At 40.6% G+C, this 27540-nt stretch overlaps 2 long non-coding RNA genes across 3 annotated transcripts; one reads left to right on the forward strand and one right to left on the reverse strand.

The window, feature by feature from the left end:
- The first annotated feature begins 35 nt into the window (after positions 1–35).
- Positions 36–27408, forward strand: LOC140688855 (uncharacterized). Its single transcript, XR_012063699.1, has 4 exons — positions 36–197; positions 2765–2879; positions 7815–7949; positions 27263–27408. It is a non-coding gene; the product is annotated as an uncharacterized lncRNA (long non-coding RNA).
- LOC140688854 (uncharacterized) lies at positions 460–3472 on the reverse strand. Of its 2 annotated transcripts, none has more exons than XR_012063697.1 (3): positions 3406–3472; positions 2744–2951; positions 460–625 (listed from the first exon to the last, which is right to left on the reverse strand). It is a non-coding gene; the product is annotated as an uncharacterized lncRNA (long non-coding RNA). The 2 variants fall into 2 exon arrangements; XR_012063698.1 differs by having other exon boundaries at positions 2744–2936; positions 3406–3470.
- Positions 27409–27540: the final 132 nt, after the last annotated feature.

A 27540-nucleotide genomic window follows, 5' to 3' on the forward strand; every position in this document is an offset into this window, starting at 1 on the left:
CTGAAGCCCAATGATCTGAAAACCCGGTCCTCAACCTTTGATAACTTTAGCTGTTTTATGAAAGTCCTCCAAGTGGATGAAAGTATCAACAACAGGAGCAAGGGTTTTTCATTGCCCTATTTGAGAAGAGCTGCATGAATGGCTTTTATATTCAGGATAGAGATACATTCTTCAATCCAACCACCAGAAGCCGCATTGTAAGTCTAAACCGAGTTTAGCTGCTGTCTTGGGGGTGATTTAGAACCTGCTGTTGAATTTCAGTGATTTGGTTTGGTTGGTTTGGTTTGGTTTTTAAAAGCTGCCCATAAAAAGGAAAAAACAGAAAGAAAAGAAATATGCCTACAGATTCCTGTTAGGATAGTAAACAGTGGCTGGTTTGTTACCTTGTATAAACCACACGCTGTCTTAGAATCTTTTTAGGTTTACTTCATCCTTTCACAGATCAAGTATCAAGTAAAGGACAGTGTTAAAAAAAATTCGGGATTAATAGGCTTGTGAGCTCCGGGATCTGCAAGGCAGCTTTCTCTCCCCATGGTTTAAGTCAAATGGCAGAAATGAAATAAAGCACCTCATGTCTCCTCAGGTGTTCACAGGAAAAGGCTAATCTTCTTGACCTTGTTTCTTCCTGTGTAAAATGAAGATAATATGTCAGGAGGCGACAAGCTCATTTAAGGCAGGAACCATGTTGTCTTGTTCACTGCTGAATCCCAGGCACCAGGAAGGCTGAGTTTAACGAGTGAATGAATGAACTGTAGTTCCCCCAGAGTTACCATGTGGGACAGTGAGGATTAGCAGCTAAGAGCATAAACTCGAGAGGAGAGGGTACAGCTCAAGTGATGGGGTGCATGCTTAGCAAGCATAAGGTCCTGGGTTCAGCCCCCCAACACCTCCTCTAAAATAGACAAATAACCCTAATTACCTCCGCACCCCCCACCAGAATTACCTTAATATCTCCCCGCCACTAAAAAAAAAAAAGAGAAGTGGCCAAGGGCGTAGACTCAGGCTGGAACACCTGTGCTGGTTTCTCCCTGTCGACCTTGTAAATGTTATTTAGCCTCTGTGTATATCAAGTTCCTCATCAATAAAGTGGGGATAATTGTAGTACCCACCTCGTAGAGTTGCTATTGGGATTAATGAATCTGTGTCAATGTTAGAACAGCCCTGCCTATTATTAAGTACTATGCATCTGTCAGCTCTTTTCATAATTACTGACAGATGTTATTATCGACCAAAGAAGTATTAGTTCTTTGTAACGGAAATGCATGTTAGACCATTTCATTTATCATTTTCTGTAATTCAGGCTTTTCCCTCTGAAATACCATTTTCTGTCTGTGCACTAGAAAGCCACAGGACTTTCCAAATTTCATCTGTCTGGGTTCTTGTCATGATGGTAATACTGCAGAGAGTTGACATTTTTTAGGGACTCCGTCTGAGATGACAGCAACCCCTCAAATTCAGCAGTGCTTCTCTAACTGATAACATCTCACTTGAAATGAAGTGCTTATAATGTAACAGCTTCAGACGCTTAATGATGCCATAAGTGCAAGGATGTTATATCTAAGCTCTTTAAATAAATCCTGTCATTGAAATAAAGGAAATACTATATTATAGCGCTCTATGACTTTGTTATCTTTGCTATCTATTTATCTGACTCTAAGACCAAAGAAAGCAAATGCTGAGATTGATCATTGCTGCTATGTGGTACACGTATTTGTGGATGAAGACAATAATGAAATGCACTGTTTAAGGTATTAAAATGGACACTAAACAGCTGCTTGATGCACATGCATGAACACAACAGGGAGCTGGGAGCAGGGAGCTAACACTGAGCATCCTGGACCCGAGACCCAGCATAGCAGTCCAGCCAAGCTGTCCAAATGTTTTATATTTATGTCCCAGCAAAATTAGCAGTGAGAGTCTTAAATGAACTTTGGGGACACTTGCAAACAGCTGTCATGATTACTAATGTGGGGCACCAGGATTCTACAGTGTTTAGTTGGCATCTGTGCACAACCAGTTCTTTTTCACTAAAGCCTGTTGTAATTGCTGGTCCCACATCCAGCTTAGGAACATTCCAGGCTTAGGAATCATCTCATATGGTGTTTGGGAGGGAGGTAAGTGGAGTCAGGACCCATGTTAAGGCTGGCTGGGTAATAATCTGGCTCTAGTACAGGAGAAAGAAAGTAGGTCAGGTGGGAAGGAGAATGACTGGATTTAAATTTTGTTTATTGAGTAAGCTAAATATATAACATCATGTCAAGTTTCTTTGTTGTTTATATTCCATGTGCTGTCACCGAATTACTACTGAATTGTGGGGACAAAAAAGCCTGGGTTATAGAATTGACCCTGCCCCTAACCAGCCAGAGTCCAGCTTCCTCTGGGTGTCCAAGGAGGGGACTGGACCATCAGGTGTCCCTTTACTGCTGCAGTTTGGGCACTTGGGTGGCCTAGTTTTTTTTGCTGTGGAAGACTGGCCCTGTTGTAAGATATTAAGCATCTGCAAGGCTCTCCCCAGGTACCCACTGTGGCCCCAGGACTGTAACATCCAAGAGTTCCTTTCCACCCATATATGCAAATGACCCTCAAGGGGTTAGTATTAATCCTGGGTGAGAATTATGAAAAATTATATGGTACCTCCATCCCTTCTGGCAAGTGAGGGCCCCTTATTTACAAATGACTACGAAGTGTTAGTACCACATTTTATCAACAGAACATGTGATCACGTGGTGATAGTGATGCTCACCTGTTTGCTTCTGCTTCCCAGTGCAACTTCAACCTCTGTCAGAGGACCTCAGCTGCCCCAGCGAACAGGGACTTCTGTACAGGGAATCGGATCCTCCTCGAAGCATAGACAAGAAGCAGCCCTTAGATCTCATCAGGTGAGCTGTTGTGGAGAGCACTCCAGTGGGAAGGGCTCAGGTTTGCCCTCATGGCATCTGAGGGTGACAGTCCTCCAAGAGTGTTACCAACCAGGAAGCTCACAGGAGCTCTGAGCTTTGTTGCTCCAAGTTTTTACTGGAGGCTTTATAACAAAGACATGATTTATTGGGTCACTACTTACATGGCTAACCCAAACCCTAACTTTAAGTCAAACCTTTCCTTAGCCCTAACCACTGAGCCCCTTCCTCTCCTGGTGGTCACTCACTTGTCACAAAGCTCAAAGCCCCACTCCTCTAATCACATGTTTGGTGTCTCTGGCTGGCCAGTCCCCATCCTGAGTCATCTCATGAACACATGCCATCCAAGTTTCCACCATGAATAGCAAAAACACTCCTATCTTGGGAAATTTCAAGGCTTTAGGTGTTGCCCTCCAGGAACTGGGACCAAAGACCTATCAAATTCTTCATTAAACAGGAGTAAACGTTAGATTTCACTTAAATTATAAAATAAGAGAGAAATTCTCACTGCTTTGCTGTATCTGCTGTTCGACACCGTTTCACTACACCATGTGACTCTAATGTCGCGCTCAGCATGTGTCTTCTCAGAGCAGCAGTGCCGGCTGCTCCCCGGGAGCTTATGCTGTTTGGGCAAGGCTGCTGGGGGGAGGGAGGTCAAGGACAACCGAGCAAACAAAAATAATCGGGCGAATAAGGAAACAATGTCAGATTGAAATGAAGGAAATAACACAGTGTTGAGTTGGGAGACTTGGGGGGAAGTGAGTCAAGAAAGCTATCTTTGAGTAGGTTACATGTGAGCTGAGATGGTGATAAGGAGGTTGGGCTTTGAGATTCTGGGAAAAATCACCCCAGGAATAGAGGCAGCTTGCCCATTGGCCCCGAGGCACAAATGTGCTCAGCAGGTTTGAGGAGATACTGGAGCCACCACTGGTGACAGTGATGAGACACGAGGTTTAGAAGGGCATCAGGAGCACGGAAATGAGTGTAGACTCTAAGCGCAGTGAGAAGCAGTCATGATAGTTCAAGCACTAAAGTAATTTCCTCTCAATCATATTTTGCAAAGATATTGTGGAGAATGAATTGCAGTGACCCAGGAAGCAGGGAGGCCGGGTAGGAGACACTTGGACTGGGCCAGATGAGAGATGGTGGGAGCCAGGGAGGAATGCGTTTGGGGAGTGGAGCTGACAGGATGCAGTTATGGGCTGTCTGTGGATGATGAGGAGAAGAGGAGGGTCAAGGCAGCCCCAGGTCGGCCTGGAGCCAGGTGCCTGATCTTCCTAATCTCAGTGCCCCATGCAGGTGCCCACCTACTTGGGCAAACCTCTTATTGTTCAAAGTGAGGGTTTTAAAACACTGAAGTCATTTTGTTTGTTTCACATTTTATGGAAAGATTCAAACATGTACAGAAGTAGAGAGAACAGCACAGCCAGCCTGCCTGTATCAGTCACCCAGCTCCAGAATTATAAACTCAGAGTCACTGTTGTTGCATCTTTCATCTCCAACTCCTCCCCTCCCCTACTACGGGATCATTTTGAAGACAAGCCTACATAGCTTAACCTTTCATTAGTGAATGACAAGGTCTCTTTCAAATACAATTGGAATAAACCTTTTTTATTTAGGGTTACAAAGAAATTCCCTGATTGTCACAAAAATACACTTTTAAGTAGTTTTGGGGTTGAAATCGGGATCCAGACTAGGTTCAGACATTGCAGCTAGCATATCTCTCAAGTGGGTTCTAATCTAAAATTTTCCTGTTTCTCATTTTCCTTGAAATTCCTCAGGTGTTTCTCTATTTCCTGTTTGGCTGATTTCATTCCCCCCTGTGGTGTTAGGCTTGTTTCTCCATCCTATGTGTTTGCTTTAGCTAAGTGATTTGATCCTCCCCTAAAAGCTTGATCTGATTGAGGTTCAACTTTGTGCAAGAATACTTGTTATGTGAAGTTTTGTACTCCTGTCATAAGGTACATAATTTCCAGTTGACTCTTTTTTGTGATGACAGCAGCCAATAATGATTGTCACCTGGGATCATTATTATATAAGGGATTGTATTTCATGTGGTCATACACTAATTTCCTCCCTCAATTATCAGCAGGATCACAGTCATGAAGAGGCACTTTCTCATTAACCCGGGTTACCCTGTAGAGCACAGTTTTAAAAGAGGATGTTTGTACATATGTAAATATTTAAATTTGATACATTTTTCTTTTCTTTTTAAATGTTTTTTCTAATGGAGTACTGAAGATTGAATCTAAGAAATTACGCATGCTGAGCACACACTCTGGCACTGAGTGTACCCCATCCCCCTTGAGGTTCATATTTGTATGATATTTTCCTTCTGTTATTTTTGTTTTGTTATACAGAATTTGATGGCAGGGCAATGGGCTTGATGGCTGTTTAATCATTCTTTATGGGCTTTTGGGATTTGTGTGTGTGTTTGTAAAGAAAACAATTTTCCCACTATTTTAAGTATGTTTTGCTAAGGAAAATATGTTTATCTGTTCCCTGCCCCTGGTCCATGTGTTCCCTTTGTTGCTTCCCACTAGTGGCCCCTTGAGGTCTGTGACAAGACTAGCATGTCGTTAATCAAGTTTGAAGGAGATCTGAAGAGATTTATTCAAGGAGATGTAGTTTGTAGACAATGTATTGGAAAGTATTGGGAAAGTTATTCATTAGGGGAAGGTCTGGGGTTGAATTGTCAAGTGCACAGAAATCTAACCTATGAACCACCAAGACAATTATTAACTCCAGGAAAAACAAAGTAGGGAAGAAAAAAGTAAGCCTAGCAGCCAATTTGCTACAGCTGTGAACAGTCTGTATAGAGTAATAATAATGTAAATCAAGGATACTGAGCTGATCAAAATTATAATGTAATTGTATCAAAAGGTTGGAAGAATGAAGTTTTGGATGTGTAGATGAGATGGAGTTTGAAAGAGGGCTTAATCCTCATTTTCCAAAATAGAAAGTTAAATAGGTGATACATAAAGCTGAAAAAGTCAGTAGGCTGCGTTACAAGGATATTAGTCAGAGATAGAGAGTAATTATTCCAGGAGTCAGCAGTAGGAGCTGAACATGGTTGCTTCTGGACAGGAAATGGGGCGGTTGTTGGGAACTGCTCCTTTTTACAATCGGTGTTTGAGAATTGTTTGACTCTTTAATGAATGTATGGTATAACTTTGATAAAAAGAAATCAAAGATGAATTTTGAAAATTTGATATTAAGAATTGGGGTGTTTTTGACAGAGAGGGATAACAATCAGACAAAATACATTTGAAGGGATCCTCATTATTCCTAGCCTTTCAGCAAGGACTAGGGGGCAGACATCTGTTTAAGGTTCAAAAATTCTGTCTGACCTACTTACCGACATGTAACCTTTGTAAATAATGAACTCCCCGTCACTGTTAAAATCCAGGCAGAGGCTGCCTGACAAGCTCTCTAACTGTAGCAGGGTGTGTTTACCATTGGGCAGTTGGAGCAGGCAACTTCTAACATTCTTTCAGTTTTGAATGTGGCATTTTCAGGATGGATAGTTGATAAGAATATATTACAAAAAGCTTAACAAGAAAGAGCCCAAGACATCTGAAACCCATTGCGAGGGTTTTCTCTGCCAGACACCATCCTGAGCCTGCCACCCGTGAGCCAGGCCACAAAGCCCATTCACATGAGAATGAACACACTTTATCCCTCTTATCTGATTTGGCATCAGGCTCAGCCCTTTTCCCCATGGAATGGTCCACGCCCAGGTCTCTGACGATGGAGCTGGTCTCACAGCAGCCCTGTGAGCGCTGGTCCAGCCCAAGGGGTTTCCTGCGTGAAGTTTCCCAGGACTGCAGGCTGTTCTCAGAGCTGAGTCCCCCTTGGGGGGCGGAGCTCCAGACTGAGGCGGAAGCCTCAGAGAGAACTCAGAGCTGAAGAAATCCACAGGTTTTACCAAGCACTGCCGAGTCAGTAATGAGCCAGTTGAGGGAAGTATCAGCAACAGCAAGACACAGCTGAGCCGCCGTCTTATTGTTCCGCCTCATCCCTCAACCGTCTGTGTCTGCCTGTCTGTGTCTGTCTCCCTTTCAGGGCCAGCCTGGCACCGCTACATGCCCTGCCTCCTTTCTTCTAATCTTGCCTCCCTGGCCTGCTACATCTACTCCAGATTAACTGAGAAACATTGAAGAGTTTTTAAAACCTACGAATAACAGACATGCTAGATACAAAGAATACAGGGCAGTGCCTTCCTCAGTCACATCCCTCCTGCCCTCTCCCATTCCCACAATGAGTTTTATAAATATTTTGTGAGAGAGACATGGCACTCCCAGTTGTTATCATTATTAGACATTTCCTTATTATCTGTGGCTTACGATGCATTTGCTCGAGGGAAGTTCCCGAGATAAGGCAGGAGCAGATGACTTGTTGATGTCCACTTGTGTCAAGCCTGTTTAGAATGAACTTTGGGGGGATATGTTGAATGTGCCAGACTGTCCAGTGAGTGGTGATTATCCCCTGCATCTGCTCCAGAGTCGGCCTCATCCCCTCCTTTGCTCTGTTCTCATTTATCTCTCTTCAGCAAGTGAATCAGTAATCTGTACTTCTATAATACATAAAATACTACTTATTTCACGGTAGAATTTGGGGGCTGCTAAGAAAACACATATGTTTTAAGTGTGAATTGAGTCAGAGGTTTAAACTTAAAGCCCCCTTGATTTAGAATCAGAAATTATTATGATGGAGGGAGGGTATAGCTCAGTGGTAGAGTGCATGCCTAGCAAGTATAAGGTCCCGGGTTCAATCCTCAATGCCTCCATTTAAAAACAAATGAATAAACCTAATTATGCCCCCTCCACAAAAAAAAAGAAAAAAGAAATTAACATGAGGATGAAGTTACAGAGAACTTATGTGTGTCTTCTGAAACTGCATTTTGTCTTTCTGCAGGAAATTCTACGGAGAGAAGGTTGGAATCTTCTTTGCTTGGCTGAGCTATTACACTCAGATGCTCCTCCTGGCAGCAGTCGTGGGGTTGACTTGCTTTCTGTATGGATATTTTAATCAAAATAACTGTACCTGGAGGTAACTTCTCTTTATTCCTTGTTACTGTGCTTACTTAACTTAGAATAACATTCTCCAGGAGCATCCATGTTGTTGCAAGTGGCCCTATATTTTCAGTATTTATGGCCGAGTAGTATTCCATTGTATAAATATATCACTTCTTTAGCCAGTCATCCGTTGATGGACATTTAGGCTATCTCCATGTCTTTGCTATTGTAAATAGTGCTGCTATGAACATTGGGGTGCAGGTGTCATCCTGAAGTAGGGTTCCTTCAGGATATATGCCCAGGAGAAAGATTCCTGGCTCATATGGCAAGTCTATTTCTAGTCTTTCGAGGAAACTCAATACTGTTTTCCACAGTGGCTGCACCAAATGCTTTCCCACCAGAAGTATAGGAGGTTCCCCTTTCTCCACAGCCTCTCTAGCATTTGTCATTTGTGGATTTTTGAATGATGGCCATTCTGACTGGTTTGAAGTGATACCTCATTGTAGTTTTGATTTGCATTTCTCTGATAATTAGTGATACTGAGCCTTTTTTTCTGTGCCCATTGATCATTTGTATGTCTTCCTTGGAGAATTGCTTGTTTAGGTCTTCTGCTCATTTTTGGATTGGGTTATTTGGTTGTTTCTTATTAAGTCATATGGGCTGCTTATATATTCTTGAGGTCAAGCCTTTGTCAGTTTCATTTGCAAAAACGTTCTCCCATTCTGTAGGTTGTCTTTTTGTTTTACTCGTGGTGTCCTTTGCTGTGCAGAAGCTTGTAAGTTTCATTAGGTCCCATATGTTTATTCTTGCTTTTATTTCTATTGCTTGGGTAGACTGCCCTAAGGGAACATTTCTGAGATGTGTGTCAGATATTTTGCCTGTATTTTCTTCTAGGAGGTTTATTGTATCTTGTCTTATGTTTATCTTGCTAAAGAGACTGTCTTCATTCCATTGTATATTCTTGCCTCCTTTCTCGAAGATTAGTTGACCAAAAGTTTATGGGTTCATTTCTGGGCTCTCTGTTCTGTTCCATTGGTCTATATGTCTGTTTTTGTACCAATACCATGGTGTCTTGATGACTGTAACTCTATAGTATTGTCTGAAGTCTGGGAGAGTTATTCCTCCAGGCTCCTTCTTTTTTTCTTCATTAATGCTCTGGAAATTCTATGTCTTTCTTGGTTCCATATAAATTTTATTGTGATTTGTTCTAGTTCTATGAAATATGTCCGGGGTAATTTGATAGGGATTGCATTACATCTGTAGATTCCCTTGGGCAGTGTGACCATTTTAACAATATTGATTCTTGCAATCCAAGAGAATGGGATACCTTTCCATTTTTTAAATACTTTTTTAATTTCCTTCACCAATGGTTTATAGTTTTCTGTGTATAATTCCCTAACTTCTGTGGTTAGATTTATTCCTATATATTTTATTATTTTGGGTGTTATTTTAAAGGGGATTGTTTCTTTACTTCTTTTTCTGTTGATTCATCATTAGTGTAAAGAAATGCTACTGATTTTTGAACATTAATCTTGTAACCTGCTACCGTGATAAATCCTTCGATCAGCTTTAGTAGCATTTGTGTAGACCTTTTAGGGTTTTCTAGATATAGTATCGTGTCATCTGCATATAGTGACACTATTACCTCTTCTTTTCCAATTTAGAGCCCTTTTACTTTTCTTACTTCCCTGATTGCTCTATCTAGGACTTCCATGTCTATGATGGATAGAAGTGGTGATAGTGGGCATCCTTGTCTTGTCCCAGATTTTAGTGAGAATCTTTTGAGTTTTTCACCCTTGAGTGCTATACTGGCTGTAGGTTTGCCATATATAGCTTTTATGATGTTGAATTATGTTCCCTCAATACCCACATTGGTGAGAATTTTTATCATAAATGGGTGTTGAATTTTATCAAAAGCTTTTCTGCATCTTTTGAGATGATCATGTGGTTTTTGTCCTTTTTCTTGTTGATGTGAAGTATTACATTGATTGATTTACATATGTTGAACCACCCTTGTGTCCCTGAGATGAACCCAATTTGAGCATGATATATAATCTTTTTTATGTGCTGTTGGATTCTATTTGCTGGTATTTTGGTAAGGACTTTTTGCATCTCTGTTCATCAGTGATATTGGTCTGTAATTCTCTTCTTTCCTGGTGTTTTTGCCTGGTTTTGGTATCAGGGTGATGGTGGCTTCATAGAATGAGTTTGGGAATATTACTTGTTTTCAATGTTCTGGAAGAGTTTGAGAAGGACTTGTATGAGTTCTTCTTTGTATGTGTGGTAGAATTCCCCGGTGAAGCTGTCCGGTCTGGACTTTTATTTGTACGGAAGTTTTTCTATTTTTAATTCGATTTCATTCCTAGTGATCGGTTTGTTCAAGTGGTCGGTTTCTTCTTGATTCAGACTTGGTGGACTGTATGTTTCCAGAAACTTGTCCATCTCGTCTAGGTTATTCAATTTCTTCCATGTAGTTTTTCATGATAGTTTCATATGATATTCTGTATTCCTATGTTATTTGTTGTAATTTCTCCATTTTCCTTTCTTATTTTGCAAATTTGGGCTCTCTCTTTTTTCTTCTTTGTGAGTTTGGCCAGAGGTTTGTCGATTTAATTTACTGTTTCAAAAATCTAGCTTTTGGTTTGATTGATTATTTTCTTTATTTTTTAAACTCTATTTTATTTATTTCCTCCCGGATCTTTATTATATCCTTCCTTCTGCTGACTTTTGGGTATTTTTGCTCTTCTATTTCTAGTTCTTTTAGGTGGTGGGTTAGATTGTTTATTTGATATTGTTCTTCTTTTCTGAGGAAGGCTTGTATCGCCCTAAACACTCCTCTTAGCACTGTTTTGCTGCATCCCATAAGTTTTGTGTGGTTGTGTTTTCATTTTCGTCTCAATGTATTCTTTAATTACAACTTTGATTTCATCATTGACCCATTGATTTTTTAATAGCATGTTGTTTAATCTCTATGCTTTCCTTTATTTCTCCTTTGCTTCTCTGTAGTTGATTTTGGGTTTAAATGGCTTTGTGGTCAATAAAGATGCCTGAGATAATTTCTATCTTCTTAAAATTGTTGAGGCTTCCTTTGTGACCAAGTACATGACCAATCTTAGAAAATGTTCCACGTGCACTTGAAAATAATGTATATCCTATTTTGGGGGGTTGTAATGCTCTGAAAATATCCACTAAATCTAATCTTTCTCTTGTATCATTTAATTTCTCTGTTGCCTTATTTATTTTCTGTCTGGAAGATCTGTCTTAGTGATGTTAATGTGGTGTTAAAATTTCTGACAATGATTGTATTCCCATCAATTTCCCCCTTTATCTCTGTTAGTAGTTGTTTTATGTATTTAGGTGCTCATGTTGGGTGCATATATATTAATGATTATAATATCCTCATCTTGTATTGCTCCTTTAATCATAAAATGTCTTTATTTATCTTTCTTTATGGCCTTTGTTTTAAAGTGTATTATGTCTGAAATCAGTACTGCTGCACCTGCTTTTCTGGCATTTCCATTTTCATGGATTATCCTTTTCCGTCCATTCACTTTCAATCTATATGTGTCCTTCTCCCTAAAGTGTGTCCCTTGTTTACAGTGTATTGAAGGTTCTTGCTTTATTATCCAGTCTGCCACTCTGTCTTTTGACTGGAGCATTTAGTCCGTTAACATTTACAGTAATTAATGATAGATGAGTGTTTATTGCTATTTTGAACTTATTTTTGCAGTTGATTGGCTATTTCTTCTCTGTTCCTTTCTTCTTCCTTTTGTAGTATGGTAATTTTCCTTTGTATTATCTTGGATTGTATTTAGTTTTTGTGACTCACTTGTAAGTTTTTGGCTTCTGGTTACACTTTTTTGTAAGTGTGTTAACCAATTACTCTAACTGTGTGTACTAAACAGATAGTAATGTAATCTCAAACCCATCCTACCGAGAATAAAAAATTTAAGAAAAAGAAGAAAGAAAAAATACTCTATTTTTTTTTTGCTTCCCTCTCCCACTCAATGATTTAGATGTCTTCTTTTACAATTTCATGTTTATTCTATTTGTAATTCATGGTAGTTATCACCTTTCCAGTTAGAGTTCTCATTTCTGTAGCATCCTACTTCTTTTCTATTTAGGGTAGACCTTTCAATATTTCTTTTAGCATGGGTTTAGTGTTGCTAAAGTCTTTTAGATTTTGCTTCTCTGTGAAAATCTATATCTCTCCTTCTATTCTAAAGGATAGCCTTGCTGCAGAAAGTATCCTAGGCTGCATCTGTTTTTTCATTCAGGACTTTGAATATATCTTGCCACTCCCTTCTGGCCTGTAGTGTTTCTGTAGAGAAATCAGCTGAGAGCCTTCTCTTGTAACTCACTCTTTGTTTTTCTCTTGCTTCCTTTAGGATCATTTTTTTATCCTTCAGTCTGGCCATCTTGATTATGATATGTCTTGGTGTGTGTCTCTTTAGGCTCTTCTTGTATGGGAAACTCTGAGCCTCCTGTGCTTGGCTGTCTCATTCCTTCTTTAGGTTTGGGAAGTTTTCAGTCATGATTTCTTTAAATACCTTTTCCATCCCCTTTGTTCTTTCTTCCCATTCTAGAACCCCTATTTTGCATAGATTGGCATGCTTTATATTATCCCATAGGTTCCTTATATTGTTTTCATTGTTTTATATGTTTTTCTCTCAGCTGTTCTGATTGGGTGCTTTCTGTTGTCCTGTCTTCTAGGTCACTTATTCATTCCTCTGCATTATCTAGCCTGATTTTTACAGCCTTTATGTCAGATCTCATTTCAGCCAATGAATATACCAATTCTAATTGGCTCTTCTTTATAGCTTCTATTTTGTTTTTGACATATATTATGTCTCTAAACACTATCTCTTTTAGTTCCTTCAGTAATTTGATCACTTCTTTTTTGAAATCTTGATCTAGTAGGCCATCAATGTCTAATTCATTGATTGTACTTTCAGGGGATTTCTCTTCCTCTTTTAATTGGGAATACTTCCTCTGCTTTTTCATACTGCTCATATATCTCTGGCACTGTGGCTTAAGGAGTATCAGTTATATATTGTGGTCCTTAAAGGAGTTTATTTATTTATCTATCTAAAGCCTATGTGGAAATATAACTTAAAAATGAAAGAGAGAGAGAGAGAATTTTAAAGAATGGAGGAAAAGAAGGTTTGAAAACAGTGTATAATCAATAATAAAAGAACAAGTTGAAGCAGAATAGCAGTCAAGTTGAGATGTCTTTTAAAAGCCTTAATAAAAAGAAGAAAAAAATCAAAACACAATATTTGAAACCTGTGAATAATCAATAACAGATCAAAACCAAGAGAATTAAAAATGAAATGAGAACTGTAAACATATAGAAATGTTTAAAAAGTAAAGATTAAAAAGTTAATAGAAAATAAAACAGATATAAAAAGATTTAAAAAACAAAGATGTGTTCTCATAGAGACTGTGCACTTTTAATGGTTTTATTGAGCAGTCTTTGTGTCTTCGCCCTGTTTCATGAACTCAACTTGCTCTGTTGGCCCCTTCGTCTGTGCTACTCACAGTGTCCATCGGCAAGAATATGGTGCCCCTCCAACACTGGGTCAGGTGCTGCTCTCCTTCGTGGTGGGCCGGTGGGTCCCTACCCCTCCAGATGCCACAGTCAGTGCTGTGCCAGTTGCTCCATAGGTGGACTCAGCTTCAAGAATAACAGCTTTATGGAGATATAATTCACATACCATAAAATGCAGCCTTTGAAAGTGTGCATTAGGATTTTAAATACATTTCAGAGCTTTGTAGCCGTCACCCCCAAAAGGAACCAGAACCCTTTATTAAGTCAGTCCCTAACCTTCCTTTTCTTTAGCCCCCAGCAGCCACCACTCTACTTTCTGCCTCTACAGATTTGCCTGTTCTGGGCATTTCATATAAGTAGAATCATAGAGTATGCTGCCTTTTATGATTGTCGTCTTTAATTTAGTGTGACGTTGTCTAGGCTCATACATGGTGTAGCATATATCAGTACCCAAATTCCTTTTTGTGTTCAAGTAATATGCCATTGTTATAAATACTCCACATTGCTAATCCATCCATCGGTTGATGATGAATAATTCTGCTGTAAATGCCCATGGACAAGTTTTTGTGTGAACACATATATTCAGTTCTCTTGAGGATATATCAAAAAATGGAATTTCTGGGATGTATTCTACTTTTAACATTTTGAGGAATTGCTGAAGAAGTTTTTAAAGGGACTGCACCATTTTATATTTCCAGTACTAATGTATGAGTAGTCCAGTTTCTCCACATCCCCAACACTTTTTATTACCGGGTTTATAGATACATATTTATATATCATATATCATATATATTTGTCATCTTGGTTGGTGTGAAGTGGCATGTCATTGTGCTTTTGATTTCTGTTTCCCTAATGCCTACTGATGTTGAACATCATTTTATGTGCTTATTTCCCATTCTTATGTCTTATTTGGAGAAACATCTATTCAAATTCTTTGCCCATTTTAATTGTATTTTTCTTTGTATTGTCACGTTTTAAGTCTTCTTTGTCTATTCTGGATAAAGGTCCCTTATCAGGGAAAATATTGGAAATAATTTCATCCATCCTGTGGATTGTCTTCTTACTTTCTTGATGAAGTCTTTTGAAGCACAGAAGTTTTTAATTTTACTGAAGTCCAGTTTACTTGATTTTTTTCTTTTGTTGTTTGTGCATTTGGTGTCATTTATTACAAGTATTTGTAATCCAAAGTCCTGAAGATTTTCTCATTGTTCATTTTCTAAGTTTTATAGTTTCAGGTCTGTGATTTATTTTCAGTTAACTTTCATAAATGGTGTTAAGATTAAAGTTCAGTTTTCTTTCTTTCCAGGTGTTTATGCAGGCGTCCCAGCATCATTTTAGTAAAGATTATTTTTTCCCCATTGGATTGTCACGGCACCTTTGTCAAAAATTAAATGGCTATGTGTAAGAGTTTGTTTATGGACTCTCAATTCTTTTCTCTCAATCTATTTGTCTGTCCTTTATGCAAGTACTACACTGTATGGATTACAGTTTTGTTAGTCAGTTTTAAATTTGGAAACTTCAATACTTTGTTTTTTTTCAAGATTGTTTTGACTATTCTGGGTATCTTGCATTTCCACATTAGTTTTAGGATCAGCTTGTTCATTTCTGCCAGAAAGCCAGAGTTGCATTGCATCTGTAGTTCATTTTGAGGACAATTGCCATCCTAACAATAATAAGGCTTCTGATCCATGAAAACAGAACTTTCCATTTATTTTAGGTCATTTTTAACTTCTATCAGTAGTATTTTAGTTTTCTATATACAAGTTTCAGATATTTTTCTCAGTATTCCACATATTTTTGTTAATATTCCCAAGTATTTTATTCTTTTTGATGCTATTGTAAATGAAAATGATTCCTTCATTTTATTTTTAGATTATTCACTGCTGTTGTATAGAAATATAATTACTTTTTTATATATTGATTTGTGTCTTACAATTTTGGTCAGACTGGGTTATTAATTTTAATTGGATATTTTTCTTTTCTCTCTTTTTTTGCCTTTGTGGATTCCTTGTGATTTCAATATATAATATCATCTCATCTGGAATCAAAGCAGTTTTATTTCTTTCTTTCTAATCTAGAGGCTTTATTTTCTTTGTCTGGTTGCTTTGACTAGAACCTCTAGTACAATGTTGATTGTGGGAGGAAATAATTCAGTCTTTCAACATTATGTATGATCTTTGCTCCAGGTTATTCATAGATGTTCTCTGTCAAGTTGAGGAAGTTCTCTTCTATTCCTAGTTTGTATCCATTTTTCTATTAATATGGCATATTACATGAATTAAGTTTTGTATGTTGAACTGCCTTTGCATACCTGGATACATCCCACTTAATTGTGGTCTATTTTATATGTTACTGGATTGGATTTGCTTGTATTCTTTTGAGGATTTTTGCATTTATATTCATAAGAGATAGTCTTTGTCTGGTTTTGGTATCAGTGTGATACTAGTCTCATTGAATGAATTGGGAAGTGTTCCCTCCTCTTTATTTTTAGACGAGTTTGTGAAGCATTGTTTTATTTTGTTTGTTTTTGTTTTTGTTTTTTCTTTAAGTAGTTGATGGAATTCACCAGCAAAGCCATACGGGCCTAGCATTTCCTTGTTGGAAAGTTTTCGTTTACTATTTCCGTTACTAATTACTGTAGGATTATTTGAGTTTTCTATTTCCCCTTGAATTGGCTTCAGTCATTTATGTCCTTCTAGGAATTTATCCATTTCATCCAGATTATCTTATTTATTGGCTATATAATTATCCATGGTATTCCCTTATGTTCCTTGTTATTTTTGTAAGGGCAGTAGTGACATCCTTCCTTTCATTTCTCATTTTAGTAATTTGAATCTTCTCTCTTTTTTTAATACTAGCTAAAAATTTGTCAATTTTGTTGATCTTTACAAAGAACCAACATTTCTTTTTGTTGATTATTCTCTGTTGTTCATCTATTCTCTATTCCATTTATTTCTGCATTTAGTATTTTGATTAGAATGTTTAATTCATTTACATTAATGTAATTTCATATCAGGTTGAAGTTACATCTGCTATCTGCTTTCTATAAGTCTTTTTTCCCCCATTCCTTTATTACTACACTTTTTTGTACAAAGTAGGCATTTTCAAGTGTGCCATTTTAATTTGTTGTTTATTTTACCTTTTTTCTCCTCCTCCTCCTCCTCTTCCTCCTCCTTACTCCTCCTCCATTGCCCAGAAGATTATAATTAACATCTTGTTTTAAAGCAATCTAGTTCACATGAATGCCAACTTAATTTCAATAGTACACCAAAACTTTGCTTTGGTATCAACCTTTTCCCTCCCCCTCCTCATGCTGTCACTGTCATACAAATTACACCTTTATGCATTACAAGCACATCTACATAGTTTCATATGTATTGTTTTATGCAGTTGTCCTTTACATCAAATAGAACAAAACATTTACATGTAATACTCTATTTATACTGTTTTACTTTTTTACTCATGTAGTAGTGCTTTTTATTTTTCAGGCGAGTGTCCTTTCATTTACACCTGCTGGACTATCCTTTGTATTGCTTGTAGGGCAGGCCTGCTAGCAATGGATTCTTTCAGGTTTTGTTTTTGTAGGGGTGTCTTAATTTCTCCTTTAATTTTTTTGAAGGATCACTTTGCTGGCTATAAAATACTTGGTGACAGTCTTTTCCTATTATCACTTTGACGATACCATCCCAATGCCTTCTGGTCTCCATGGTTTTTGATGAGAAATCAACTGTCTTACTGAGGAGCCTTTCTATATGTTGAGCCACTTTTCTCTTTCTGCTGTCAAGGTCCTTCGTTCTTGTCTTTTGACACACTGAGTCTGATGTGCCTATTTTAGATGTCTCTACGTTTATACCACATGGAGTTTGTTGAGCTGCTGGGATGTACAAATTAATGTGTTCATCAAATTTGGGAAGTTTTCAGCTATTATTTCTTTATATAATCTTTCTGCCCCTTTTGTTCTCTCCTTCCTTCTGGTGCTCCCATTATGTGTGTATTGGTATTGTTGATGGTGTCCCTCCTATCTCTGACACAGAGGTCATTTTGTTTTTCATTCCTTTTTCTTTCTGTTCCACAGGCTGGATAATCTCAGTAGTTTTAAGGTAACTGACTGTTTCTTCAACCAGTTCATATCTACAGAGAAACCTCATGTTGAAGTTTTCATTTTAGTCATTATATATGTATCTGTAGAATTTCTAGTTGGTTTTTAGTATAAATTTTATTTATTGATATCCTCTGTACAATGAGATGTTCACATAATTTAATTCTTTAGGCATGGTTTCTGTTAGCTTTTTGAACATATGTGTAATTGCTTATTTATGTCATTGTTTAGTAAGTCCAGTGTCTGGGCTTCCTCAGGGAGTTTCTATTGACTGATTTTTCCCGTCTGTTATGGCCAAACTTTTCTGTTTCTTTGTACACCTTGTAATTTTCTGTTGAAAACTGGACATTTAAAATATTACAATGTGGCAGATGTGAAAGCCAGATTTTCCTCATCTCCAGGGTTTATCGTTGATTCCATTGTCGTTCCTGCTGAAGCTATTTATTTACTTTCGTGAACAAATTCTGTAAAGTCTGTATTCTTTATCACGCATGGCCAGGAGATCAGTGTGTGTGCAGAAAGCCTAGTTGTCACCACTGTAATAATGATTGGATAGTGATTTCTTTCAATGCCTGGAGCCAATCGTTTGAGCTGTTGCCAGGTGGCTGTGTGTCCGCGTGCTGAGGGATGCCCTCAGCACCAGCAGGCAGTCTGCAGCTCTTCCGTAGCCTTTAGTTCTTGCTTATGCAGAACCTCAAGTTCAGCCAGAGTTGAAGGCTTAAGATTTTCTCAGATCTTTCCTTGCCATGTGCCACACATGTGTACGGCCTTCTACAATTCTCAGAATTTTTTGGAGCTTTTTAACCCTACCTTCACCCCCAGAACGTCTCATTACTCAATTTTGCCTTCTAAGTTTCCTAGTCAGCATCTAGTTAGCCCCTACTGGTACCACTGCCTCAGGCAGTTGTAATGTTAAGTACTCACTGCTGATTGTTTTCCACACACACTCTGGGGACAGGCTGGTTGCACAGCATGAGTTTGTGATAGGTCACATAGTGACAGCTCTCTGGGTACGGATTTTTTGGGTAACTTTAAATCACTTCTGCCCCTACCTTGATGGTGAGACTATTGCTTTTAAAGGCCAACATTTATGTGAGGATACAGGAATGGGGTAGATCAAGTTACAATGTCACAAATCTTACTATCTTTAAGGAGATTTAGCTGTTTTATTTTTCTCAAATAAACATTCCCCGGATTGATGGAAGCCTTGATTTAATTTCCAGAGTTCTACATAGGTTAATTTTGACAAATTTTGCCATTGTCATTGCTTCATAGAGGAGTAAGATTTCCAAGATTTTTACTCAGATATTCTAGAAGTGTATCCCATTTGCATTTATTTTTAACTGAGTTACTTGCAAGACTAACTAATTCTACAGCTCCAGCCCCATTCACATAAGAGTCCATCTACATGGCTTCTCCTACAGGGAGCTGTGTGCAACCTGTTGTCAGTTTGTTGTTTTTCTTATTAAATTGTGCGGGTTTTTAAAAATACGCTCATGAATAGCCCTTTGTCATTTTTACACGTTACAAAATTTCCACTAGTGTGTGGCTATTTTTTTCCCTCTCTTTTCGTTGCTTTAATGAAGTTCTCACTTTTAAGGATTTTCAGTATAGCAGTATGTGGATGCTGATCACACCGGTGAGGCATTTAACTGCTGTCTAAACCTCAGTCTTTGCTCTGATTGACTGTCTAGAACATCTGAACACATCTACTGAACCCCGAATACCAAAGGATGCTACAGCCCTAATTAAAAAAATGCTTTTTAAGTAAAGCAAAAAATATTAACTTTCACACTGGAAAAGACAAATCTCAAATTTCCTAGCTGACCTTGCTTTCTGAGATCATTAGCTACATCATGTTTATAGAGCTGACAGGCATATTGTGCTACTGATTTTATTTCATTGGATTTTAGAATGCAGAACACATTTCAGGCCCACTTATATAACCATATGTGTATCTTTAAGGATATATACATATGATAATGTCTTTATTATAAGTACCTTTTTTATTTTAAGTATCAACTGCTGTTAACTTCATTAAGGAAATCTTGGAAATGCAGAACTGAAATTTTTCATACCACCATCATCCCGTAGCATTTCTTTTGCACTTAGATGTTGTGTTGCAGAGTATTTATCTGCTCCCTAGGAATGATAAATGTTGAAGGGGAAAAAACAACCTCCTCTAATACATATAGTCCAAATCATTCACTTATCTGAACAATGGCCACCATTTTAGTCCACACCAATCCATCTACTCATACTGACTCAGAGTCCTCAACACAGACAATCCACCCCTGAAGTCAGGGTCTTCAGCACACGTTCTATCCCCTCCCCATTCCTTGTTGATTCTGACCTACTTTTGTACAACGCGTCCTGCCAGGCCCTTTGCTGCCTGACTGCAGTTTTTAATTTTTACTTTTGAGTTCCAGTCTGCGCCTAGTGATTTCCAGAGAAACGCCAGACACCTGACTCATCAGGACGGGTGGGGAGGATTTCAGGAAGCTGTTACCCTAACTCACTTGCAGATCAGTGAGTGACTGTTGTGAGCATTCCTTCTAGATCTCTGACATGCCGGCTGCATCCACCCCAGCAAAATAACATAGCTCCTCCAACCACCTCTGCTTCCATTCATCTAGCTTTCTGCTTTCAGTGACATCAGAAGCTTCTGATTGCCATTATATTTATATGTATATTTTTTTAATTGATGTATAGTCAGTAACAATGTGCCAATTTCTGATGCACAGCCCAATGTTCCAGTCATTCATATACACATATATATGTATGTATTCCTTTTCATATTCTTTTTCATTAAAGGTTATTACAAGATATTAAATATAGTTCCCTGTGCTATATAGAAGAAATATAGTTTTTTTAGCTATTTTTATATATAGTAGTCAATATTTGTAAATCTCAATCTCTGATGTGCATTTTTAAAGCCACATCTGGAATCCTTGCTGCAGAATAGTCTGAGAAATAAATTTTCAACCTCACAGCTTTTTGGTTAGGAAGTTGGAATGAAGGCTGAGCTGGCTCACCTAATTTGTCTGCCTATGTGGGTATAGAGTTCTGGAGTTTCAAGGCTCAATGACATGTCCTAGCCCTTCAGTAGCAAACTCTGAAAGCAACCAAAATGCTCCCATCTACCAGAGCATGACTTGTCCTTAGACACTGCTGGACATAACCATCAATGTTGTCTAAGGCATCGTCTTCATCTGGTGCACACTTTCTTTAGATTTCTAGTATCCTGATTAACAGGACAAGATGGTTTGGATTCCCAAGGTCACAGGCAGCCTTCTGCCTGACTTTGGTGTATATATGTTCATTGAAGGGTCCTCTCTCAGATCATCTAGAGCTGCCTAGTGTGTGGTTTGCCAGAGAATGTGGGTGCAGTGCTCCCCACCATAGTCCTTGTTGTTTTATTGCAGGAAGAGAGAGAGCAAAAGAGACAGAACAGGAAGTTCTTGTTCAGCCTCAAACACAGTGACCCCCGCCCAGGGCTCTTGCTCTGGGACACACAGAAGTGCATGTCAGCAGCGATGTGGCCTCGGTGTACTCCAAAACATGGCGTGGTTGTACTGGGCTGTGTCTTTCATGGACCCTGAAAAATTCTCGGCGTTGTGAAATGGGGAACTAAGGAACTCTCACCCATGCCTGTAGCTCCCAGGGTTTGCACCCTTACGTGTTTTGAGGATTTGCTGGTAACTCATTCTTTTTCACCAGGTCATTTCTCAGTTACACGGCAGTTCTGTGACTTCCTTATCAGAACTGCTCCTTAAGTTCGGGGTTTAGTGAAAGATGCCATTTTACCCTGTAAGTTCATGTTCAGGGAGGAGGAGGAAGACAGCACAGATGAGAATTGCTGTTTTGCTTTTTTTGTTGTTGTTTTCATAAGCCGTCTCCTGTTGTCAAATAGACACTGAGCAAATGAATGACTGTTACACTCCCATTTGAAGGTTGAGGAAAATGACACTCAGGGAGAGGAGGCAAATTTCCTGAGGTCCCAAAGACAAAAAGGGATGAGTACAGAATAAGATCCCTGCAAATTTCTTGGCTGTCATCAGCCTTTCGGTCAGTGACAGAGTGTCGTGTGTAGTAGTAAAGTTGTGGGGGTGCTTTTAGAAGGGTGCAGATGTTCTTGTTTTGTTGATAAAATCACAGTGTTTTGTCTGGGACTCTGAAAAAGAGAAATGGGTACGAAAATGTTGGTTTCTCGTCCTTGGTCCTTCCTCACCCACACAGATATGGACCCTTCCATCTGTAGCTGGAATAAGAGCCCCAGCCTTCCCATCTCATGAGATCAGTACTCATTCATTTCATCCCTGCCCACCTGTAGGTGATAAAGCACAGTGTGATTTTCATGTTCTGCTTCACTGATTCTTGTGAAATTAGGTGTTTGAAGATAGAAACTCATGAAAGGAAGCTGTTTTTTTTTTATATAAAGTGCAGTAATTTTCTTAGCAGAGAAGGAAATTGAGGATTTTCTTCATTGAAAATCAATAGAGATTTCAAAAACATCTGTATTTTTGATGCGTAGATTAAAATGACAAAATTTAGCGGGATTACAGAAACAGAAGGAAGATACCAGAAGTGTTTTTAAAGAGCTTTTCTAAGACTGGGCTTGTGAAGAGACTGTTAGTTGACAGAGGCCCTCTTCTCACCCATAGTCCCTCTCCTTAGGTTGGAAAGGGCCAGCGTTTCCCCTGTGTGCAGTCCTGGTGCTTCAAGTGAGTTGTGGGGTAGGGCGGTGCACATGGTGCTGCCTTCAGTTTTTCCATCCTAAGTAACCCCTGGCAGTCAGAGGGCGAATGTGTTGCAACCTCATGAACCATCCGCCATGCTCTCCGGGGTGTGTGATCATCTCAGCTCATCCCGGCTCAGGTGATGGCAGAGCAGAGAGTGGTGGCAAGAGGTCAGCCATGAGTAGCAGGGAGCAACTGGGGTCAGCTGGGGCCCAACTGGCTAGGAGTTCCAGGTGGAAATCCCAGGACTTCCCACAGCTCATTCATTCAGCTAACACTTCTCCAGCACCTGTTATGTGCTGGTGCTTCCGTTGTGAACAGAACCAAATCCCTGTCCTCATGAAGGTGACATTCTAGTGGACATAAAAAATGATACATGCAGAAGCAGATCCAGGTCAGGACACATGAGTGTTGTCTATTTTGGAGTGCACAAGGTGAGATCTTTTGGGAAGGAATGTATGATACAGGAAAATGTGGGGGAGAGGACGGGCCGTATCCCAGGTCTTACTTGGGTCCCTGGGATGTACCTCGCCAAGTGTGGGTCCTTGGTTTGCCCAGGAACGAATTCAAGAGAGCCAGAGTTCAGTAAATGTAGATTTATTCAGAGAGATATATACTCCACAGACAGAGTGGGCGGTTTCAGAAGGCAAGAGAAAGGCCATGAGGCGTGGGGTTTGGGTGCTCCAGTTTAAAGTAAAAGTAGATACACACTCCACAGACAGAGTGTGGGCTGTCTCCCTCAGCAGAGAGAGCAGCCATGAGGTGTGGGGTTGTTAGTTTTTATGCACTCAGTATCTTCATATGCTAATAAGTGGGAGGAATATTCCAACCGCTTTGTGGAAGGTGTTGGGATTCCCAGAAATTGGGCCACTACTCATCCTTTGACCTTTTATGGTCAGACTTGAACCTGTCCTGGAACCTGTGTGAGTGCCATTTAGCATCCAGCGGTATTTCGGTGAGTGTGTATTGAAGCTCAAGATCTACTGGGAGTTGACTTTTCCACCGTCTCGGTGCTAATGGCTCTGCCACCCTTTTAATGGCTGTGCCCTGCCCCCTTCCCTCCTGTCTCATGAAGGAGCTCTGGACTGATTGCACAATTGCAGAGCAGGGAATAGAGAGGAAAAAACTTCATAAGTGGAAGGTGGAAGGCACTGTTGGCAGTAGAATTCTTGTCAATTATAAAGTAAGGGCCTTCTGTTTGCTGGGATTACCTGGTGTCACATTAGGGAGCTGTGAGCCTTGGGGATATCACTGAGTGGGTGGCTCACTGTGTACACTGTGTTGCTTCTTAGGCGGCCCGAGGACAGTTGGCTTATAGGTGACCCATTCATTCAAGCAGGGGTCTCTTTAGGGATTTTCTGCATGTGAGGCTAACATGGGTCACATGGCGGACAGGACCAGGCAGTCACAGCTTGGTCCACAGTCACCAAGTGCCCTCAAGGCTTTCATCCCATGGATGCGTCACCTCCCCCTGGATGGGGGCAAGGGAGCAAGTGGTGCGGCAGCTTCTCAGTGGTGGAGGCATTGCTCTCCAGACCCAACACTCAACAGCATGGACCCATGGTTTTGGCCACAGTCTTGGCTTGATGAGACTGTTGGGTAGCTGTGCTCATGAGACGTGGGTGCAATGCTTCCACTCTCACCAAGAACTCTATTTTGAAGATTCTGGTCAGAGAGCCACAAATACTTCCTAGCCCATAAACAAAGAACAGTCTCTTTCCCTCAGGGAAGGGCACACAGAAGGAGAACAGATCATCCTGAGAGCAGGAGAGGCCAAATCAGTCCTGCCATCAGGGGTCTGACAGACGAACCATCTCAGTTCCTCTTACTAGTTGTTTACTTGGAGGATCTGTGGTATTTGGGTGACCTGCAAGTGTCAGGAAATTGTACACGAGGGCTTTGTAGATTTTCTGGTCCGGTGTTAACTCACCCCATTGTAGCTGTCGTGCAAGGAAACAAAACTTGGTGGACAACAGGCCATGGCCTCTGCTCCCTGGTGGGGCCAGGAGGTTACAATGTTAAGTACGATTGCGGGGGTATCATTTCTATGTTAAGAGGCCAGAAGGCCTTACATAGCTCTCATGCAGGATGTCTAAGTTGCAGAGGGAAACTAGATTCCATCCAGCTCTCCAGCCAAGGAGGAGACCAGAAGTGGCCTCCTCCACCAACTGTGAGCTCTTTGCCTCCACTGACAGCAGCAGCTATAGCAAAAAGCTGGGCTGCCACCTGCGTTTCCGTGTAAACATCCGAGTAGCCACAGCAATGGCCTCGTGGGGGATGTGTGCCCAAGGAAGCGCTGCGTGGGTCGGAGGGAGGAGTGCCAGGGTCAGACACCGGGCCGGCAGGCAGGCAGTGAGGACATCTGTGCAGCGCAGGCGCCATGGAACTGAGACAAAGGGAGGCAGGTTTTGCAGCAGGGAGGCTGGGCAGTGCCGTGTTGCTCGTAAGATCCTGGGTTCTGTATCCACGAAGTCTTTGGCTTGAATCCTGACCCTAACCCTCATCTTGGGCAAATGTTTGAAGCTATCTGCACCTCTGTTTCTTGGTGTCCCAAATGAGGACAATAGTAGCAATTACGTCTGAGAGTCAGGAGGGCCTTTATAGGTGTCATTGCATTACGCTCACAGCAGCCCACAAGCACGGTTCTATGTCCCCCATTTTACACGTGGCAGACGGGTAACCTTTTAATCAGTAATCACGCAGCTAAGAATGGTCAGAACCAGCATTTGAATTTGATCCCTGTGTCCAGGTTATTTCTATTCTCACACAGTATTACTGGAAAACTAGTAAAGTCAGAACAAACACTGCTGGGAAGTGGGTGCTTGAAACATGTTTGTCGTCTTCGCCATTGGGGAGTGTTGGGTTCACGTTCCTCACAGCCCGTCCCAGGCTCCCTGCGTCTCCGGCTGCCCCTGGTGGGGTCTGCGGGGCTCTGGGCAGCTTCTCCTTGATCTCTACCCACAAGGCTCTCTGCTCTCTACAGGTTGATTCTCAGCCCTTACTGATCAGTAGAGCTAATGCCTAAAAACAAAAAAGGTGGGGATGGTACGGCTCAGTAGTAGAGCACGTGCTTAGCATGCAAGAGGTCATGGGTTCCATTCCCAGTACCTCCATTAAAATAAATAAAGCTAAATACCCCCCCAAAAAGGAAAGAAGTATTTAAAAAACAATAAAGAGTACAAAGACCCCACTCCAGGCTGGGGCGCACTATGTTTTAAAGGCTCCCAGATGCTTCCCATGTGCAGAAGGGTGAGAGCTACCCCTCTACACCTCTTCTCTTGAGCTTGTCCACTCACACCCATTAGTCACTTGAAACAGGAAAACTACTTGTCTCAGCCTAGAACTTTCTCCCGATTTCTAGACTTTTATTTGCCTACTGCACATCTCTCCTGGAGCCCACAGGCACCCAGCCAGAACTGAATCAGTTGTCTCCTCTCATGACTTGCTCCTCTTCCTGCCCTTCTTATTTCTGGGAATGGCACTATAATTTAGGACACTGCCAAAGCCAGAAATCTGGCTGGCATCTTTTACCTCTTCCTGCTCTTCCATCACACCTGTGGCCAATCCGTCCACCTGCTGAAATGTTTTCTTCTCTCTCCTCCTGGCGGGGTCTCAGCAGGCCTTCACATGAACCTGCCAATAGGTCTCCCTGCCTCTATCTTGTCTCTTTCTAGATCACTTTGCATGTCACCTCTACGTTGGAGGCACACAGAGTCCTGTGTGATGTGCACCTGTGATCTCTCCACCTGGTTGCCTCACGTGCCTCCCATACCCTGTGCTCACTTCTAGACTATTTGCAGTTCCTGGAAGGTACCTGGCTCTCTTTGGCCTCTCTCCTTTGAATGTGCAGCTCCCCAGGGAGAAATGGCCTTTACATTATACCTTCACCTGATCACTTCTAGGGCATCTCAGAACTCAGCACAGTGGTTCCCTCCTCTGGGAGAGCCTTGGCTACAGTTCTGGCTCTCTGCCCCGAGCACCCTCTGCTGACTGTTATCCAAGCCCTCTTAACACGCCTCCTCAGCCATCATTTCACGATGACTCCTGTGCACCTAGGAGCTCCCGGAAGCAGGGACTGTGTCTTTTTTCTCTTTATTCTCAGAGCATGGTAGAGACTCAGGTATAATGGTGGAAGGAACAGTGGTTATTCTGCAATTTCTATAGAGTTGGGGCCTAGGGGTAACAGTCTGGTGGGAAAAAGGGCGTAGGCGATTTACCCTGAAGCCACATTTTCAATTAACATTTCATGTTGTTTTTGTCTACAATTTGAAGTTACGAGTCTTAAAACAGAATGACAATTTCTAAAAATTAGTTTACTGAAGATTGAGGAAAATGGCAGTTTTCCACATTTAAGAATATTATTTTTATTTTGTGTGACTGGGGTGGTGGAAAATAGAAATGCAGGGGTTACTAAAGCATTCTAATCCCCTTCTCCACCCTCAGGTCCTTTGGACAGAAGAGACAGAGGGATGTGAGGAGAAGACTTGGAGTTTGGACAGTGCAGTGCTTTTACATTGTGACAGTTGTGTTTTTTTTACTTTCTTTTTTAATGGAGGTAATGGGGCTTGAACCCAGGACCTTGTACATGCTTAGCACGTGCTCTACCACTGAGCTATACTCATCCTTCCCCCCAATATTTGTGTTTTTAGTGGGCATAATGTGCAGGTAGCTGGTACTTTAGCATCAGACACAGTCACCTGCCTGTGACCATCACGTTAATACATTTCCCCTGAGCTAGAGAGCTAGTCTGTTTCCAAAAGTTCAATAAATTATCCACATTTTCTTTTTTCTTAATAAAAAGGTATTACCTCATTTTTCTCTTTAGTATCGCCTATAAATAAAATGTGATTTTATTAACCATTTACCAAAGTGTTAAGTGTAATAAATATTAAGTACAGATTTCTGAAGCATCAGTCATCACTGAAGATCCACATTATGCTGTTCTCTCTCTCTGTTAGTCACCATACTTCTGGAGTTCTGGAAGCGGTGCCAGGCAGAACTTGAGTACAAATGGGACACTGCTGAGCAGGAAGAACAAGTCTGGCCAGAAAAGGAGGTGCCGTGTCCCCACGTGGAGATAGATGAGATTACCCAGGAAAAGCGGGCGCTGTTTAGATGCACTTTAGTCTGTTTACTTCTGTACTTGTCAGCCTTGGCTGCATGTTGGAATCACCAGGGGGCCTTAAAAAATGTTGGTGTCTGGATTCCATCACTGCAAACTCTGATGGTACTTAGT

The sequence above is a fragment of the Vicugna pacos genome, chromosome 24 (assembly GCF_048564905.1).
Source record: "Vicugna pacos chromosome 24, VicPac4, whole genome shotgun sequence".
In the NCBI taxonomy this organism is placed as follows: Eukaryota; Metazoa; Chordata; class Mammalia; order Artiodactyla; family Camelidae; genus Vicugna; species Vicugna pacos.